General features: G+C 42.7%; 1 protein-coding gene across 3 annotated transcripts in view; it reads left to right on the top strand.

The window, feature by feature from the left end:
- Positions 1-15,557, top strand: part of LOC124794698 (irregular chiasm C-roughest protein) — a 1,925,819-nt gene that overhangs the window by 583,644 nt on the left and 1,326,618 nt on the right. For all 3 annotated transcript variants that reach the window (XM_047258262.1, XM_047258263.1, XM_047258264.1), the window contains exon 2: positions 500-545. The gene's annotated coding sequence lies outside the window, so the exon portion shown is untranslated. The remainder of the gene's footprint in view (positions 1-499; positions 546-15,557) is intronic.

Raw genomic sequence — 15,557 nt, 5'->3', positions numbered from 1 at the left:
CACAGTGCGCAGACTGAATGTTCCATATCAAGTGCCTTTCAAACAAGCTGGCTAACCTGAAAAAACTGGGGATGAGATGGATAGAAGGTAAGTCAAAGATTACACACGTGACTGCACGTATCAGAACAGATATGAAATGATTGGCTCACAGCTGTATGAAATGCGCAACAGCCCAAGTATAATGACAGTGACAAATAATTATTAATTCTAATTTAGTAACGGTACCTAATAACACCTTAATAAACAAGTGTTTCGTAAATCAAGCTAGTCATCTTCAAAATTTTGATTCATCTAGTTTTTCTCGTAGGTCCTAGAATATTTCACAGCGGTGTTTCTGCACACGATACAGATATTTGTTTATTTGTCTTTCTGTACGAAAAAAGCAGCTGAATAAAATCCCGATGTTACTAATGTTGCATAATCTTATTGTTTTTCATTTAATTTATTATATACTTTTATCATGGGCTAATGTCATTTATGACACCGTTTGTTGTTGCAGGCACCGCTACTGCAGACGACCAACGATACGACAACGTTTTCACAAGGTAAGCTTCGCAGCACATACGACAAAAATGTTATTCTGATAAACAAATAACTGTTCACTATATTCACATTACATATCTAAGTATTTGTTGATTAAAAAAGAAGTCTACTGAACTGACTGATAGTTTATTATGGAACTAATAGCAAAATTTTCTCAGGAATTCATAAGTCACCTGTTAGTACACATTGTACGGATCAAGCAAGACTTTTTGTTTCTTCAGGAAGAAATTTTTATTTTCAGGACGTAACAATGGCGTCCGGTTCAGTAATTTTCTCAGTGATTCTTTCAGTACCAGAACATCGAACCGTAGAAATGTCAAACTCTGTTACTAATAAGCACTCAGTGTGGTAGCAATAACGGAAATCGTTTGCACACCCGCTGAATTTAGATCTATACAGCACCTGGAACACAGTCGCTAAATAATCTAGTTGCCGAATGGTTAAATCAACAACGGACTTCAAAACAAATTCGCAAGGTGGGTGATCAGTGACTGACTGAGTCACTCATTTGAGTCATCGTGTTTCATTCGTACTGATCGTGCTGCGGTAATTGAAAAGTGCAACCTTACACTAAGTAGCTAAACTTTCCGTCAGTGACGTTTTCCCATAACCTACATCGGCAGACGTTACAAGAAGCTAGAATTTTCTTACGCATTCATTGGAAGATTAGTCATTTTGTTCTTAGATTTGATATAAATACTCCTCGTAAAAATAATTTGCTAATGTATTTTTTTTCCTAATGTTCTGAAGTGGACAGTATTAAGACTGTGTTTAAAAATTTGAGTTAGTTTCACAATTGGTTAACGTAATATTTGTCATTCGATGAGAGCATTTCGTTGTTAAACCCAATTCGCCCTCCCCCCGTGGTCCTCTTCTAGTACTGTGCTTAAACTGTTTTCACTCACGTGAAAACCGATAATGGATCATTTGCTTGGGTAATGAGTGGGCTGTTGATTGATTCCAAACACGTTCGCCTGAGTGGTAGTGACGAGCTCGTAGGCAAGTGACACGTTGAGCGCGGGTGGATCACACGTGTGAAGTGATTATTTTATTGGCACCGCTTGGTTCCTCTTTTGTGCTGATGTTCAGTTACGTTCCCTCGCTGGGCGGTGCAATCGAATAGTTTTACGATTTGAGTATACAACTGTATCCACTTACTACATTCCTGTTTTATACGGTAGCATGCATTAAGTTGTGCGAGGAAGGAGGATTAGCCCCATAAACTTCCTTCGCCAGTTGTTTCATTAAAAAGATAGCAATTACTACAGGCAGATTCCGACTATTCTGCCGTATCAAAATGATTGACCGATAATGGTGTGTGGTATTAAGTAGATAATTTAATATTCAGACTGTTTACCGTTTCATCTGTAGAAAAAAATATAAATAGAATTTGATACATTGCCCAAGTTTGAGCTTTCTAGTGAGTACTAATTTGTGGATCCTGAACATACATGTTGTCGTACTACATTTATTTTCTTAGAAAATTAAGTCATGTTGTCGTTGCTGTTGTGGTCTTCCGCCCGAAGTCTGGTTTGATGCCGCTCACCATGTTTCTCTAGTCTGTGCAACCCTCTCCATCTCCGAATAACTGATTACACTTACATCCTTCTGAATCTGCTTACTGCATTCACCTCTTGGCCTCCATTTATGATTTTTCCCCACACTTTCCTCCAGTACTCAATTAATGTTCCCTTGATGTCTCAGGATGTGTCCTATAAACCGACCCTTTCTTAAAATAAGGTTGCAACACAGATTTCTTTTCTCCGTAGTGCTGTTCAGTACCTTTACATTAGTTACATGATCTATCCATCTAATTTTCACAGCATTCTTTGTAGCACCAGATTTTAAAAGCTTCTTCGTTCCTCTTGTGTAAACTGTTTATCGTCCATGTTTCACTTCCAGATTTGACTACAGTCCTTACAAAAATCTTCAGAAAAGAATTCCTAACACTTAAATCTATATTCGATGTTGAGAAACTTCTCTTCTTCAGGAACGCTTTCCTTGCCACTGTCGGTCTGCATTTTATATCTTCTCCACTTCGGTCATCATCAGTTATTTTTCTGCCAAAATAATGGTTCAAATGGCTCTGAGCACTATGGGACTTAACATCTGTGGTCATCAGTCCCATAGAACTTAGTACTACTTAAACCTAACTAACCTAAGGACATCAAACACACCCATGCCCGAGGCAGATTCGAACCTGCGACCGTAGCGATCTCGCGGTTCCAGACTGAAGCGCCTAGAGCCTCACGGCCACACCGGCCGGCCTGCCAAAATAACAAAACTCATCTACTACTTCAAGTGTCTCGTTTCGTAATCTAATTCCCTCAGCATCACACGATTTAATTTGACTACATTTCATTATCCTTGCTTTACTTTTGTTAATGTTCGTCCTCCTTTCAAGACACTGTCCATTCCGTTCAACTATGCTTTCAATTCCTTTGTTGCCTCTCGCAGAATTACAATGTCATTGGTAAACCTCAACATTTTTATTTCTTCTCCCTGAACTTCAATTTCTACTCCAATTTTTTCTTTGTTTCGCTTTACTGTTTACTCAATGTAGAAATCGAATAACATCTGGGATAGGCTACAATTCGGTCTCACTCCCGTCCCAACCTCTACTTCCCTTTCGCTCGATTCCTATAACTGCCACCTGGTTTCTATAGTTAGTATGGCATTGAGTATTCCTACTTTTCCCGGAATCGAAAGTGGTCTTCCACGAGGTCGGCTTTCATCAGTTTTTCCATTCTTCTGTAAAGAATTCGTGTTATTATTTTGAAACCATCACTTATTAAACTGATAGTTCCGTAATATTCACACCTGCCAGGGCCTGCTTTGTTTAATTGGAAATCTCACATTTTTCTTGAAGTCTGATTGTATTTCGCCTGTCTCACACATCTTGCACACCACATGGAACAGTTTTGTCATGGATGGTTCTCCCAAGGCTGTCAGTAGTTCTGACGGAATGTCTTCCAATCCAGGGGCCTTGTTTCGACTTAGGTCTTTCAGTGCTCTGCCAATTTCTTTTCGTAGTATCGTATCGGCCATCCCATACATGTCCTTTTCCATTTCTATAACATTGCCTTCATCTCCCTTGTATAGACCCTCTATATACTCCTTCCACCTTTCAGCTTTCCCTTGTTTGCTTAGCTCTGGTTATAGATCTAAGCTCTTGATATTGACAGCTGCTTCTCTTTTCTCCAAAGGTCTCCGTCATTTTCCAAGTTAAAATAAAGAACCTCATCTCCGAATTTTTTGTGTTGCCCTGTGGGGAAAGTGAGGTGGAAAATGCTTATACTCAGTCTCACTGCGTGGGAGTAATTTATGAACTGTAATTGTTAGTGGTCAAGAAAATAGTGCCTCCCCAGATAGTTGTTAAATGCGATCCAGAAAGTTCATTCAACATTATTTCTATTGGTGTCCTCGAAAAGACTTCGCGTAGTCAGTCAACAGGACCTCCTGGTAGATGCCATGTTGGTGAATGTCTGACTCTGAGGTTTCACGCACTTACAGGGTTAGGGAGACCCTCTGAGAAAGTTGAATATGACGTTTACTATTTGTGGGACGTACTTGAGTGACGTGACTGTCGCTATCGGAAGGCAACCACAAGTGAGAATCTGCATAACATGGCGAGATACGACGGCTATAAGGCTAGGTAACGCGCCATTATGCTCCGCTGTTGCTCCCCATTACTAGTAATTCTCTCCTTTGCCCGTCTCTACTCTTTAGTTGTTTCCTTTGATATTACTTTGTAGCTTTTATTTCAATTGACGTTTGATCACATGAGAAACCTGATATTGAATACTAGTGCACTGTTTCATCCGGACTGGAATGCTTAATATTCGATTTCCTATTTGTTCGTAAATCTTAAATATTGAATACATGTCAGTTAATGAGGCAAATTTGGGCTGTTCCTATTGTCATGATCACTGTTCGGACCTACTTGCTCACCTACGGCTATCATAAGCTTGATTAACTGGTGTTCAAAATAACTAGATGATTCACGCCTGTTCGTGGGATAGAATCAAATTCTTCCAAGACACCACGGTATAGCATCATCTCAGTTGGGTTCCACCTGTTAGTGTGAGTTTTGGGCAGGTGAAGTGTACCGCCACAATGTGAAGCGTGCGCTTGACGATAACAAAAGTTACCATCAGATACTGGAAAGTGTCTCTCAGCAGCTGCAGATCTACATAGGTAGATCTAGTGTACCGCTATCTGCTGTAATTTAAATGGGATTTCATTTGATGCAATGGTTTCAGCATATAGTCGTAGTGTACCTACAGCGAATATTACACAGCGCACTATTGTACTAAGAACCAGGGGAAAAAACACACTTCTTAACATCCTGTGTTTAAACTGACAAATTTTAATAAAATCCAGCTGATTTCATTCTTCAGAATCGAAGAACGCCCTACTATTTTCAATTACTGCAACGTCCCATAATTAATATTAAGGGACTAAGGTGGTGACCTTACAACACGAGAAGTGAGTCAGACATGTGCTCTGCTGATAAGAAACTGTTACGAAAGCCGGCTACTTCGATTACACCGTTAAAGTGATACTCTACCTTTACTCACGTTAATGAGGAAGCTGTTTCCTATTTCTTCCTCATTAGAAGACACAGCTACGTAGGCAAAATTCCGTGAAATGCTGCTCTTCTTACCATCGCTCACAGACTGACTCCAGTAGCTTCTCCAGCATTGCAGAGTTAGTTCAAAACATTTGACACTGAAAGTATCTCGGCCAACTTCACAATTTACTTTAGTGAAAGTAGAGAACTACACAGGCTGCACTGTTACTATGAAACAAACAAAAAAAAAATACTACGGCCGTATCGCAAGGGACGTTTAGTTTATCGTCTATGACAGTATTCAAGTTTAGTACACATTAAAACTATAGAAGTTTTACTGAGAAATGGTTTACGCGAAGTCAGCCTTTGGGGTATACACACGTGCTAGTCTTGGATCTCGCAACAGACGTGGTATTGCTATTACTGAGGGGTAAAAAATGTCTTCAACAAACCGCGCGGGATTTGCCGAGCGGTCTCAGGCGCTGCAGTCGTGGACTGTGCGGCTGGTCCCGGCGGAGGTTCGAGTCATCCCTCGGGCATGGGTGTGTGTTTGTCCTTAGGATAATTTAGATTAAGTAGTGTGTCAGCTTAGGGACTGAAAACCTTAGCAGTTAAGTCCCATAGGACTTCACACACTTTTTTGTCTTCAATACACACTGCGTGCCCCGTGTTGGGACAGGTGAACGGAGTAAACGTTGGTAATCAGTTGTCACCACACAGGATAATATAACGACTTCAAATCGGCGAGTATGGAAGCCCTCCAACGCAGTTACCCAAATCACTCTTTCAGTTGTGATACGACCGATGTAGAAGCGTCCATTAATTCCGTGCAAAATCTGCACGCGATCCGAAAGCTAATGGATAAATGTAAGTATAACAGTTTACATTAATAGGAGCATCGTCGGAGCTTGGAGAGAGATTAAGTGTTGAACTAACGTTGGGCATCGAAGGCAACATCATTATATATCCAAAGATTGACAAATGTTTCGCTGGTAAGACACGACATCACGGGAATCCTATCTCTGGAGGAAAGGGAGTTGAACAGTGCATGTTTGCGGGACTTGCTGCTGACATGTTGCAAGAATCAGACGCGGGATCCAGCGTGCGGTCAGCTTACGCGGTGCTTCATATACACCTGCATCAACTTGACAACTCTGCAATTCACACCTAAGTGCTTGGCAGAGGATTCATAGAACTACAATATTTCACTACTGTTCTACTCTCGAACTGCAAGTGGGTAAATGAATACCTAAACCTTTCTGTGTGAATTCTCATTTCTGTTACTTTTACATGATGATACTCTCTTCACCTGTAGTCACCAAAATATTGTCTCTTTTGTAGGAGAAACTTTGTAATTGAAATTTCGTTAAAATATCTGGCCAGACTGGGAAACATCTTTGTTGTAGTTATTGCCACACATACACTTTTATCAAATGCATGACATTCTCTCCCATACTTCGAGATAAAACAAAACGAGCTGCCTTTCTTTCGACATTTTCAACGTCCTCCATCAGTCCTATTTGGTAAGGATACCACACAGTCCAGAAATTCTCCGGAAACGTACAGAGAAGCTTAGTGTAAGAATGTGTGATGTCTATTCTTTCGGACGTGTCACATATTTATTCACATATATGGGTAATAAATCCACAAACTCAGTGCGAATACACATTTACGTTCTACCTCCAGCGGGAATCTAAAATAAGCGAGCATAGAGGATATGGACAGGGACTGGCAAGCGTGCCGGGATAGTCCGAGTATTTGCTATAAACACTGTGTTACGATGGTGCGATGAAGAACACAACTACCTCGTAAAGAGGAGATCCCGGGTTCGGATCCCGTCCTGTCACGCATTTTCACTCGTTGGCGCTTATTCCGCACCAAGTCCCGATATAGCTGATGTCATCAGTTTCTTGCCTTTCCTTTCTCCCCCCCCCTCCGTCCCCCTTCAATTAAGTAAGTGTAGCGTAGTATGGCTTGTCACAATTGTAGCAACCGATGGTGACGCACTAGCTGGTGACTGGTCTACACCACCCTCGTGCTAGCCTGTTCAGGCTTCTGCATCACTAACTCGACGTTGTAGAATGGTGATTCCCATTCGTCACAGCTCCACTTATATACTTTCCTTACTGCATCACGTGCCTGAAAGAGCAGCGGGTGGCATTCAGTCTCGCGGTGGCCAATGGTCATAATGTTTTAGCTCATCAGCATATGTGGATTGTGCCAAGCCGTGTGTTTTCCACAGTCTCACTCCCTGCCTGTCTGTCCTGTACTTCATTTCTATGTAGGACCCCATTTTCACATTCATTGCTTCGTTGAGTGCACCACCCAGATGAATGCCATTAGGATCGAGGTCTGGTGAATAAGGATGATGTACCAGACATTCATATTTCATTTCCTGAATAGTCTCAATTGTTTTATGGGCTGAATGCAGTCCGTCGTTGTCATGCTGGATTCAGAAGTCCTAATTGTTGGACAAACTAGATATTTCAGCATGTCTGAATACGAAATACCGGTTATTGTCACGCCTCTATCCATATAATGCTCCAAAATTACTCCATTTGCATCCTGGAAGAGAACAGGCATGACCTAACCAGATGATGCTTGAGTGACGAATGTTTTTGGTTTCGGCGATGAGCTTGCTTGATTTTTCGTTTCTGTTTGGTGACAGTGGTCACAAGTCTCATAGTCTGTAACAGTTTTTCCCAGACATTCATTACCTTCGACGTCGAAACTATGTAAAAGTTCTTCACAGGCAACCGGCCGCTGTGGCCGAGTGGTTCTAGGTGCTTCAGTCTGGAACCTCGCGACCGCTACGGTCGCAGGTTCGAATCCTGCCTCGGGCATGGATGTGTGTGATGTCCTTAGGTTGGTTAGGTTTAAGTAGTTCTAAGTTGTAGGGGACTGATGACCTCAGATGTTAAGTCCCATAGTTCTCAGAGCCTTTTGAACCATTTTTTTTCTTCACAGGCATCGACATGATGGCCTTTCAGTTCGGCAGTTAACGGACGTGGCATCCATCTTGCAGTCACCTTATTGAAATGTACTACATCACAAACAGTATTCCGCACTGAACCAATACTAGTATTGAAAATTGTGACTATTCCGTTCAGAGTTACGCATATGTTCTCCTTTAGAAGCTCCTCCAGTAATGCAATGTTCTCCTCCGCCATTACGTGGTGAGGCTGTCCAGGTCTTGGCGCATCCCCCACAGAAGTTACACCACATTAAACTTCCTACACCATGCGTACACTTGCTGCAACGAGAAACACGAATCACCGTAGTGCTCTGTCATTCTACTATGAATTTCGATTGGTGTGACACTTTCACTACACAAAAAATCGCGTCACACATCGCTGCTCGATCATGGTGCTTGTTGACAGCTGGGCGGCCATCTTGTTACGGACGCTGCTGCCTTCTCCTGCGTTATAGCATCACTCTGCCACCTGTCGGTCACTTTCTGAAACTGAAGGAACACCACTGCCACCTACCAACTGCATCATACAAGTTTTAGAAATTTTGTGGAACCCTTAAGGTTTTCATTTGAATCACCCTCGTATACTGGGATGGCCTTGGAATCTCGTAGCTACTCTTATCTCTCTCACATGAGACTGTGATGTCGGGCCAAACCCGCGTTCTCGCAGCTACCTGCCGCCCGCTATTTCAGCCACCAATGACTCCTCTCCGCCGGCGTCCTTTCTTTTTCCTCTGGCCCTCCCTTTCATCCGCCGCTTGCTCCCGCCGCACCCCCATTTGCGCGTCATCCGAGTCCCGGCTGATCCTCAGTTCCCGGCCGGGCCGCGCCTCGCCGCAGACACTGCGGAAACAAGAGCCCTCGGTATTAGCCGAAGACGACGCTGCGGCTGCCGCCATCCCCGCCACGAATAATTTGTCCGCTACCTTGTCTGCAGCTTAGGATTTCATTAGGCGGCCAGACCCCTGAAGCACGGCGCCGTCCCCGGCAGCGCTCGTGCTTCTGTCCCAAATTTGTGATGATACGCCGCATCTGCAGACCCTCCAGGGCTCCGTACGAAATAACTTCTTTCTTTCCGTCCCTCCTATTTTCGCCCTTGACTATTGCAGTATATATACGTTATCACGGCAGCTTTGGCCCTCACGCCAGAAGAAGTAATTTCGCTGCAGATGCTTTCCGTGTCCTGTGTCATATCGTTCGAACACAGCTGCCCGAGATTCTTTTCACTACTTCATATTTCATACAAGAATACGCAGTGCTTTCTGTTTGCCAAAGATGAGGTTATATTTGCAATAACTAGTGTTACGTCGTCAGCGTCTTATGTCCATTGATTAGGTATATGCATTCTCTCTTTTCACGGAGTTTATATCCATCGTTTCCTTTGTCGACCTACCTCACCATCCTTCAGCGTTGTTGTCTAGAATCTCTCATTCTTTTCAAATATTGTTTCCACCCATTCTGTATGCACTTATTCCCTCACTAATAGTTGTTCTATAAGGACTTTCATTGAGTGTCGACATACCAAAAACACACATCTCCGAATTATGTTCCTTTCTTTTGTATGAAACATCACAACGAAGTAACTCCAACAATTTACACTGGTGTGTTAACATCGAGAGCTACACCTATAATTGAACCTACACTACACTCTGCAAGCCATCTTACGGTGTGTGGTGGAGGGTACTTTCAGTTCCAGTATCCCATTTTTCTGTTCCAGGCGCATACAGCTCGGGGAAAGAACGATTGCTGGTAAGCCTCTGTGTGTAATCTCTGTAATTTTATCTCCATAGTCTTTTCGCGAGATAAACTTATGAGGAAGCAATATGTTGATTGTCTGTTCTAGGAATGTAGGATCTGGGTACTTGAACATTAGACCATAACGTGATGCAAATTGCCTACACTGCAGCGTCTGCCACAGAAGTTGGCTGAGCTTCTTAGTCAAGCTTTAGCACCTGCTACATTAACCTGTAACGAAAGATGCTGGTCTTCTTTGGAATGAACATCCTTACTCTGAGAGGCACCCACATGCCTTGCTCATACTGTGGCATCAAGCAGTCAGGCCTTCAGGATGAGTGGTCTGCCAAGCGAGTGGATTCATTCTTATTTATCGAGTAACCTGAACTCTCGTACTCACAATTAAGTTACAAATTATCCTCCTGTATGAATAATACGCAACGGAAACGCATATCTGACTATCAGTAATTCACAGAACTCTGACTGTTCACTACGCACTGGCAATACCACATTTTCTTTTTTCTTTTACTTAACGGCTCTTATCAACACGTGGCCACCGCACTGAATATGAATGGTGCACACATTATAAATTCGGGACATTATGACAACATACAGTTCGAAGGAAAAGTCCACCAATCTTTTTCTTTTCACTATCTTATTTATTCCGATAAATTCTAAAACCTAAACACACAAATTCTATAACCTACAACAATAACACATGAGAAATTCCGCCCAGTGGGCATGGCTTTACATTGGTGATTCTCTACCTTATGGTCTCGTAATTATTTAACGCTACAGTGCACTTTCTGGATAGGATGGTGGATCTTTTATTATTTCTCACACTTCGACTCTCACAATCATCATCACGAAACTTTCCTCCAGACCGAGCAGTACAAAAGGAACACGCATAACCCACTAATCTTTTGAAACTACCTCGCTACTCTCCCATGCAAACCACACATACCCAAATTACATGACATACACCACACTACAATATGAAATACTACACAGGGAATAGTCACAACATTATCACTTTCAGCTTTCCCACTTCAATTAATATTTATCCCAGTTTCACACGACACTGCCCCACTTCGTAATTCTACTTTCCTATTGTGAACTCTGGAGATATATGCACGTCTTCCTGTGCAATGCAAGCCAAGTGGCGTTGCTGGATAGACGGCCGACTCACCTTGCTTCTCTCTCAGAGTTTGAATCTAGCGTCACACGAATCATACCACGCAAAGTAATATTAAGAACGTATTCATCACACACGCGAGTCCTCAACTGATACCATGGACGAGTACTTCTCTTTATCTTTTGTCTCATACACAGTTTGAGACTCACACAGTACTCACCACGTGGAAGTACTCGTCTCTAATTTCAAGTCCTGCACACGCCATTTCTTAAATATTTCAACTTATGGTACACACGCTATTTCTTAAATATTTCAACTTATTGTACACACGCTAGTAATTCAGCTTAACTTAAGCACACGGAAGTATTTCAACTTATTGCTACACGTGGTTTCATTGTGACCGTTGGTCACTTCCAAAGATTACTACGATCCCATTAATATTACCTGCCTGACATTTAATTCTCCCCACAAAAGTTCCTGAAATAGAGAAATTATTATTTCAAACTACTCTTAAATATTCCACATGCATACCATGTCTCCACTCTTTTGTCTTTACGGAGCACAACTAAGACAGGTCTTAACAGCACAAGATCCAGCGGCAGAGTGCTGAAACATGGCCGTTCTTCCGGTCATCTCGCACCTCTGTCGAGGTGGGGGAAGACCATGCTACTGTATTGGTCAGCCACATTTCAGGCGCTCAAAGCTCCGGTAAGTTTCATCTCTTTGGTTCCACCAAAGGGGGCTAAAGGATCGTCTCAAAGATGATCATATATTCACATTCACTATCTGCGGTTAGCAGACGACCATACATTCATTCATTTCACAGATCTCACCAAACTGGATGTAGGGATTTATTTTGTGGGAGTGCACATGTGATCAATTAAATAAATAAATTGTCATTCTTTCCCACACTGGTATCCGGCTTTGCTGTATTAATTGAAATTGAGTTATTATTAGAAAAAAATGTGTTGCTCTGACAAAAATAATGAAGTATGTTGTACCTATTTTCAATGTCGAGCGGTACTGTACCCTTTCAACTCAACGATTGAAGTCCTGATGATGAAGCATGACTTCTAAATGTACAACTACTGAATATTATGTCTGTAACATATCGTTTCCTGCCCATGTCTTACATGTTAAAGCCAGTTTCTGGTATACAGCGAGGGAAGTTTTCTCTAACAGAGAAATGAATGGCTGGTCTTTCCCTAGTCTTCATAAATGGATTGTTTTGGAGGCCCTCAAGGACAGCTACAGGGCGAGTGATCCCCTTCAGTTAACAGGTGTTAGTAAGAATCTGTTGGCCGGCCGGGGTGGCCATGCGGTTCTAGGCGCTACAGTCTGGCACCGCGTGACCGCTACGGTCGCGGGTTCGAATCCTGCCTCGGGCATGGATGTGTGTGGATGTGTCGCGGGTTCGAATCCTGCCTCGGGCATGGATGTGTGTGATGTCCTTAGGTTAGTTAGGTATAAGTAGTTCTAAGTTCTAGGGGACTGATGACCGTAGAAGTTAAGTCCCATAGTGCTCAGAGCCATTAGTAAGAATCTGTTGTAAATAAACTTTTGAAAGCCCTGTCAGCATTACTTTGCCGTACAATGACTGACGCGTATGGTGTACAGAAAGCATTTAATGAAATTACCTGCAAGTGGCTAGTAAGTCGATTGGCCTAAAATCCTCAATCCACAAATATTCTAAATGTGAGATTAGTTCTGACTGTTAGAGTTACACCACCAAACCGCAGAATCGATGTCGATGAAATGTCTTCCCCGAGGAAGAACACAGTCTAGTTTAGAAAGTAAAACAAAAAAAAGTGATCTACCCCCATGGGACATATCGTTTTACATTTTTGAACATACATGATTTTAAAAAATAATTAAATTTGTTGCATAATTTTGGCTTTGTTTAATGTATAGCAACTTCAGTAGCACGATGCACAGATTCGCGCTCTTCCCCGCACCCACGTGGAACGCCCCGCGTGGCGCTGCGTGCCACAGCATTGAGCATTGTGGCAGTTGGTTGAGGAGGGGGAGGGGGAGGGGGAAGGAGGGGGGGGGAGAAGAGTGCGCATCACGACGAAATACGCTCACCCAAACTGGCAGACGTGAGACATGTGAGGCAGCTGATGTAATTGCATGTACAGTAGCTTATTTACTCGTCGTCACACGTCATAGCAAAACTAGTATAGTAGTTTGCAGTTCCATGGGGCTGTTTGGAGTTAGCGAAGTTGAGGAGTTGGCTTACAGTCCTCATGAGGCTTAGGTGGCAAGTCGCGTTCCTTTTGGAGCGGCGATACTACTGTTAATGCTGTTATCATATCGGAACTCTGCTATTTTTCAATAAAATGTTCAAATGTGTGTGAAATGTTATGGGACTTAGCTTCTAAGGTCATCAGTCGCTAAGCTTACACACTACTTAACCTAAATTATCCTAAGGACAAACACACCCATGCCCGAGGGAGGACTCGAACCTCCGCTGGGACCAGCCGCACAGTCCATGACTGGAGCGCCCCTGACCGCTCGGCTCATCCCGCGCGGCTGCTATTTTTCACGGTATGCTAGTCTGTTTTACCAGTACGGTAAACATTTTCCACTCCATTGGCTGGCTGGTACAGCAACCGTTACGAAGTATTTCAAACAAAAAACAGCCTTAGATGCAAAACAATGATTGTTTAATAATTCGTTTCTCTCTTTTGGGGCATCATCGCACTATCTTAAAAACACTATCATCTGCTTATATAGCCGGCCGGAATGGCCGAGCGGTTCTAGGTGCTACAGTACTTGAACCATGCGACCGCTACGGTGACAGGTTCGACTCCTGCCTCGGGCATGGATGTGTGTGATGTCCTTAGGTTAGTTAGGTTTAAGTAGTTCTAAGTTCCAGGGGACTGGTGACCTCAGAAGTTAAGTCCCATAGTGCTCAGAGCCATTTGAAACATTTTTTCTGCTGATGTAAGAGCGCAGAAATATGACGACGCTTACAAATCTGTACAAATGTGGCATCATACGTATACACAGTAGTAGTTTCCTGAAACGAGACGTGTAAACATATGTGAAGATTTATAAGCATGGTCTTATGTGTATGTTTCTGAGTCTTCAGTTACTGGTGTGTCTAAGACAGTCTTATGATGCCCCTATATGGCGAAGCGCGTTATCATAAAATCATTATCTTCCACTCAAGACTGTTTCGCTTTTGAAAATACGAAAAACCTACAGAACATTCGAGAGTGCTTTCCGAGGCACGTGTGTGAAATTCTGCTTAGGTACTTTCCCGTTTATCAAGGCGAATGTTGCGGTTCAGAGAAAACGAACTTGTATGGTAGGAATGGGCCTCAGAGGAGAGCTTGGAGCGATTAACTAGCTCAAGGTGGTGTGACGTAAAGGTGATAGACTGGATTAGGTTTGACTGAAACAAATAAAATCCATTTGCTTCTGTGGAAATTTTGAGTGCGGTTTTTCTGTGTAAATTTTTTCCTGTTGACTTTGAACTTTATTCTTGTTTTGTTGTGTAGATTGTCGGCTGAAGTTGGTAAACGCGAACCGAAGACGGCACATTGAAACGTCCCCTTAGAAAAATTTATGAATTACTACGCTGGTTAACCCCTTGCGTTATTTGAACGTACTCAGACATTTCGCTCTTTACTTATTCTGATCAACACTAAACTGACACACAATATTTTTAGCGCAACGCAATCTGACTTTCAAAAATCCCTACAAAAGGATGGCCCTTACTAACATTAACCTATAGCTTTCACAAATCACTTACCTCACAAAAATCTTCGTTACTCGAACTACTGCAATACAGCGAGCGCTAATACTGCCAGCTCAATAAAAGATTCAAACTACTGAAAGCACTAACTACTGATTGGCATAGTTAGCAAATGAAAGATTTTGATAGAGAACAAACAGTGTATTTACCTTAATAGTGTTCAAAAGTCAAAATATGTATATCAGTTCATGACATCCAGTCTTATAAATTTACTGTCTCTGTCCAGATCATCCGCTCTCAAAACTTCGCCATCTCTCTCCCCACATCCACCACTGCTGGCGGCTCACCTCCAACTGCGCAACGCTACGCGCTGGTAACAGCCAACTGCCCAACACTACAATAGCAAATTCCAACAATGCAAACCAGCCACAGACTTCACAGAGCACAGCCAGTGATTTTCATACAGAGCGCTACGTGGCGTTACCAACATAAAAACCTAAACAGCCTACTTACAACATGAGCTGTTAGGGGTGCTTGTTTCCCCCGTTTCATTCTGCAAGCGCCTATGAATATCTGGGATGCACTGGTTTTCCACCAAAAGAAACTCAATGACACCTCTCTGCTGGGAACGCACCTCCTTACAATCCGATGGCTGCGTATAGCACCGCCACCTGTCGGTACTTCACGGAACTTAAGGGGTTGAAGCGGGAATATTCCACGACGTCCTACTACAAATTCCGCGTTTTATAAATTGCAATTGGCCGTGAAAGAAAAGTGTTGCAATGTTTACTGAGCGCTCCTCGTATTAATTAAACGAGGCGAGCAGTCCCGTATCGCACTCTCCAGTGACGTACATGTCTGCGGTCGCTGCTCGTCGTACGCCGTTGGAGGTCGAGTA

Source organism: Schistocerca piceifrons, chromosome 4 (genome assembly GCF_021461385.2).
Source record: "Schistocerca piceifrons isolate TAMUIC-IGC-003096 chromosome 4, iqSchPice1.1, whole genome shotgun sequence".
NCBI classification, from domain to species: domain Eukaryota; kingdom Metazoa; phylum Arthropoda; class Insecta; order Orthoptera; family Acrididae; genus Schistocerca; species Schistocerca piceifrons.
This window is presented reverse-complemented; position numbering and strand designations above follow the sequence as displayed.